At 49.4% G+C, this 5,557-nt stretch overlaps 1 protein-coding gene across 1 annotated transcript in view; it reads left to right on the top strand.

Annotated features, from left to right (window-relative positions):
- Positions 1–4,862: 4,862 nt before the first annotated feature.
- LOC144110456 (vitellogenin-6-like) overlaps positions 4,863–5,557 on the top strand; it is a 52,381-nt gene continuing 51,686 nt past the window's right edge. Inside the window, exon 1 of the mRNA XM_077643359.1 lies at positions 4,863–4,912. The gene's annotated coding sequence lies outside the window, so the exon portion shown is untranslated. The remainder of the gene's footprint in view (positions 4,913–5,557) is intronic.

Below are 5,557 nucleotides of genomic sequence, written 5' to 3'. Positions count from 1 at the left end.
TTGAAGTCTACTAAGGTAGTCGTTATTCTACTAGCTCTTTTCTTTGCTGCTCTGAAGCAATACTGAGCGAAATCGTCTGACACAATGGCGATTCGTCAATGGCGAGCCTCTTTCTCAATGGATGCCATGACTGGCGGGTACATTTTGGTTTGTTAGCAATAAATACTTTGCGTCGGCAAAGTACGGCGCTGCATTCTCTTCGAGGTTTCAGTGCGACAGAGTTAGAAGCCCCATGTGGCAAAAATGCATCGGCAGTCATGAAATAGGCCCATTGGCTGAAGTGAAGGGACATCACTTCGGTAAAGGCGTCAGGATCTGCTAATGCATTGCCGACAAATAGTGGAATTAGGTGTTCCAGCTCCTCAAGTAAAAAAAAAATTCCCCACTAAATCACCGCCCAACCTCACTAACGAACAAACGATGGAAGATCATGAAAAATGTGATCTACTCACAAATCATAACATTCTTACGCTCGAATATCTTTTTTCACCCCCGACAACACGGTTTTCGGAAGGGCTTTTTTTGCGAAATGGAGCTGGCACGTTTGATTTATCTTTATCAGCCTGACTACACCTACTGCAGGACAAAGACCTCTTCCATATCTGACCTATTATTTCTGTCCTTTACCAACTGGGGACATTGTATCCCCGCAAGCTTATTAAACTCATCCGCCCACCTAACTTTCTGCCGGCCCCTTCAACGCTTCACTACGCTTGGAATCCAGTCCGTTACCCTTAAAAACCAGAGGTTATATTTCATTCGCCTTATATGCACTATCCAAGCCATTTTCTTGATGATTTCTGTTTCTTCTTGAATACTCGTTAATAACATTGTTATTAGCCAACGTTTGTTCCCTGACCCCCTCTGCCCTCTTCCTGTCTCCTAACGCTTTTAACGAGCGCCTAAACCTGGCAGTTGACATCCGTACCGCGGATGCTGAGCGACTCTTGCAAATAACAAGCATAGAGAGAACTGCAGTACAAGCCCACCAGCACCGCTCCATCAACTGCGGCGTGGTAGTCATTAAGGTGTCCTCCAGGACCGTGCTCAATAAGATATCTACTCTGCGCTGTTGTAGAGAGTTCCGATAAAATTGGTCGGCCGTCGTGGAAACTAATAAAACATCCACATAGCGTTTTCTAAGGAATCTTCGTCGGAAGACGTCATTCTGAGCACTACATGGTACTGTGTGTAACAGTACACTCTGGGCACTACGGCGACAGCGCTTCGGTCATCGATTGTCCACTTGCCTTGCGCTGCTCTTCTCTTGTTGTGGTGGCAGCGATGACCGAACTGCATGCCCAAGTGACGACGCCTGGTGTCCGAACTGCGGTCGGCAGCATGAAGCGATGTTTTTCCGCTGAGCTGCCTACCAAAGGGAGAAAACCATCTACAAGTACAAAAACTCCATTAATACAGACTAAGTCAACAAAAGCTGCCTTAATTGAGCAAAACCAAATCCAAGGTAGTCGCCACAAAAAAAAAATAAAGAGACAGACGATCACGGTAGCCACTAATGCAAAATTTGAGCCGCACCCCTTCACACGCCACCTGCCACCTCTGGCAGATGGCGTGTTACGCTGCTATCCACCCTACGGGATCTTCCCGCGGTAGCCACTTTCCGGTTGTCCATTCCCCCTTCACACGCCACCTGCCACGTCTTGTCCCCTGGAGGTGGGTGCCACCTTCCAGGTGGCGTTTCGCTCCTGTACTTGGACAACCGATGACGTCACAACGAGGACGACGACGTTCATGACGACACGGAACGCAGGACGGCAGAAACGAATCACTAAGAGCTGCGCTCTAAAAGTTCATCGGCGCGGAAGGAAGCACCTAAACCAGCGGAAAAAGATAAAAGTCAGCCACCCGTGCGATGAGGATGGGATTGAGTTCCCTGATATTCCACCGCGCCAAGATGTTCAGCCGCCTCCTATAGCGAGCGTACATGAGGATCCTGCACGGCTGCTTCAGTCGCAATTGGCATCCTGGAACCACCCACGCGAAAGATCTGCTCGCCCAAACTCAGAATGTTCCAGCTCCCTACTGTGCTCGCTTGTTCAGGCAGTCCACGCTTTTATAACACCGTTCTACTTGCATGTGGAGAACGCCACCCTTACATTCCATGATTTCATTTCACCCCTGCTTGCACAATGGTGGTAGCAGCTACTCGACAAGCTACTCCCGCTAACGTGCAAAGCATTCGTATACTCGCGGACAGCTTTTTATGTCTATGCAGTGGAAGCTACGAGGGCGCGCCGCCAGCTTGAACGCCTCTCCCTCTCCCTCGGGAGAAAGTGCTGAGAGAGCGCTTGTGAAAGCCTTGCGCCTCGCCCGCGTAGCTTCCACCGCATAGCTAGAAAAAGCTGTCCGCGAGTATTACAAGGCCAGCAACTTTTAATTCAATGCCTGCAGCCTCCGTCTGAGTGCCTTGGGTTGTCGACATTTTGTTTCAAAGCACCGTTTTGCGATCATTGCTATTTGATAAATTCGACTACGCAACAAGGTAAACATGCGGGCCTGTTGGTGTGAAACTTCAGTCACAGGAAAATGAAAGAACAGGGAGGAGAGGTAGCTACTGGAAGCCTATCATATCATAATGCAAGGAAGTAATACGTGCATCAGTTCACCTTCACTGTTGCTCACGAATAAAGAGTTTAGATTGCTCTTTATTAGTGAGACACAGTGAAGGTGAACTGATGCACGTGTCGGTTTGAGAGAACAAAAAGTATGTGTCATTTGTACTCTGTGTGCCGAATAAGTCTAAACGAGTTTGCGGTGCGGTGGTGACTCGCCACGTTTAATAAGCATGCGTTGTTTGGTACTCTGGGTTGGCCGTCTGTCAATTAAACTAAAGCTGTTAGTCCAGCGCTGCCCCGTATACTCCTGGTGATCCCATCTGTTCGCTGTTCCCAGTACGTTCAACTACGTACTGCCATCCGCCTTTCAGACTATACCGTTCTGCAATCTATGACTGCGCCGACATCAGCAACGCGCATTTGGTTGCCTTGGACGACGTCACCTCCATTCGACATCCCACACCAGCTGACTCACGGAATGAGTATATGAGTATGTTGCAGCCACTGTCAAGATTGTGAATAAGTTCTTTATAGTGATCGCCGGGCACATACCGCCTCGTGTCAGTTTTTATGTTGACCGTCTTCGGGATATCAGAGGTAGTACCCCTGCGCCACACAACATAACGGGAGGCCTGAACGAACAGCGTTATGCTTGGTGAGGCGTCAGATCAACAGCCAGTAGACGGCCGCTGTTTGGCATCGCAATGTGCAACAATTTAACTTTTCTCAACAGCGGGCAGGCAACTTTAGTAATTACAGAGGTGCAAGATCCAGTGCCCATGACGTCTCTCTGATTTCTGGGCATTTATCCTCCTTGACTACCTGTTCTGTGGACACAGAATCTCATATCAGTGACTACCTGCCTACGTATATCGAGGTTTGTGGTGTTTTCGTGAGTTACGAGCTCCGTGAAGTACGCTGTACGAATTGGTACGTTTTCGTCGAAACCGTAGAGAAAGTGGAGCTCTCACATTTAGACTACGAAAACTCAATTGATGGAGTGCACATGCTAAAATATCTAACACTTAGGTCATTCCTCTTTCGCGCTACGTGCTGACACCCCAAAACCTTATGCCAGAAGCCAGAATTTTCTAGGTGTGTCCTTTGACAAGTCACTCCGTGGTCTCCAGATGTACAACAGCTAAAGATCAAACACCTTTCATACGCCTCCACCTTTCTTATGCTCTACACTACCAGAAAAGGCTGCTCATACATTGATTACTGCGATTGCATAGAGCTCTTTGGAAAGAATTCTGAGCTATAGTCTCCCAGCACTTCAGGGTATCTCGCAATCAAACATCAAACTCTTTGAAGCCATGCAATCTAAAGCCTTGATAATATGCATCGGCTTTCTCAAGAATACCTCCACAGTGGGTAACCTAGCAGAGAGCAGACGTCTCAATCAGTGCAGCTAACACAGGAGCCGCGTCGTTCCCCGGTGCAGTTTGAGGCACGTGAACCAGCACTCTAAATACGAATACGCCTACATGGGAGCAAAAAAGAGGTAAGCTGTCCTCTAACGCATTCTCTTTTATAAAATGAAGTGCGCCAGGGGACAACTTACTCCTTTTGAAGCGAAAAGCTTCACTACGCTAGTAAACACGGCGCTTCGCGCGAGCCGGCGTATGTCGGAGAACGAGTGACGTCACGCAAGGCACAGGTGGCCGCCGCCGATTCCGTCGCCTGGCCTTTTGTTTCTCTCTGTCCCGCTCCCTAGTCACTGCTGCGCATGCGTCACTATTAGCACCGATCCACTGGTGTTCCGCCACTGCGCAGTTCTGCCTGGCATTAAGAGCAAAACTAACACCCCCGGGCAGGCATTTAAATGCAGTGCCTTTAAACAAATTTATGGGCGCTACAGTGCGCACTGCATAATCTACACTGGTGGCTCTTTCCCGCCCGTCTTATCAGCAGTTGGCGTCCAGATACCAAAAGCACGCCGCAATCTCGGCGACACACATTCACTGCATTTAGACTACTGCTACCGAGCTGGCTGCTCTGCGAGCAGCTTTTACTTATATTCTGCAACAAACCCCGCAGCGTGGGTTATCTTAGCTGACTGTCACGCCGAACTAAAATTATTAGTCATCGCTCTTTCAGGAGTTGCTCGTCGTCGGCTTAAACTGAGGCCTTATAGCTACGTCACTGTGTTGCGCTGCAGTTGCTACTCGCTCACTGCCGCCTCGCAGGCAGTGATCACGCGGACGGCGCAGCGATAGCGGCGCACGGCGGTAGACCTGCGCTGCTACCCGTTCCCTTTTGTGGTAGTGATAGCGCCCGATTTGTGGCTGCTTAATCCTGGCGGGCAGAACGCTCTCTGTAGTGCGGCGCGAAGCGTGAGTACAAACCCCTACTTCGCATCAATCTCGCTTGTGCCTTTCGCATGTCACACAGTTAAGATAGGCCTGACCGCAATTGCCTACACCGAATTCGCTTGGTCATTTCTGAGACAAAGCTCTTTCTTGTTTGTTCGGTGGAGTTTAACGTCCCAAAGCGACTCAGGCTATGAGGGACGCCGTAGTGCAGAGCTCCGGATAATTTCAACCACCTATAGGTTTCTTTAATGTGCACTGACATCGCACAGTACACGGGCCTCCAGCATTTCGCCTCCAACGAAATGCTACCGCCGCGGCCGGGATCCAACCTGCGTCTTCGGGTCAGCAGCCGATCACCATAACCGCTCAGCCACTGCGGCGGCTAAAAACACATTCTTGAAAAAATTGGCGCATTCAGCAACCCTCTGTGCGCGACATGTGGTGTGCGCAAAGACCTTGAACACTTGATCTCCTGCTGCATGAAATTTACTACACACCACAAGGCGTTGCTAAACGCTCTGCTAAACCAGGACGGTGCCCTGTGCCTGGACCTTGCCCTTAGACACTGGAATGATGCCGCTTAATAATAATAATAATTGGTTTTTTGAGGAAAGGAAATGGCGCAGTATGTCTCATATATCGTTGGACACCTGAACCGCGCCGTAA

This window comes from Amblyomma americanum, chromosome 11 (genome assembly GCF_052857255.1).
Source record: "Amblyomma americanum isolate KBUSLIRL-KWMA chromosome 11, ASM5285725v1, whole genome shotgun sequence".
Classification (NCBI taxonomy): Eukaryota; Metazoa; Arthropoda; class Arachnida; order Ixodida; family Ixodidae; genus Amblyomma; species Amblyomma americanum.
Note: the sequence above shows the minus strand (reverse complement) of the source record. Positions and strands in the feature narration are given on the sequence as shown.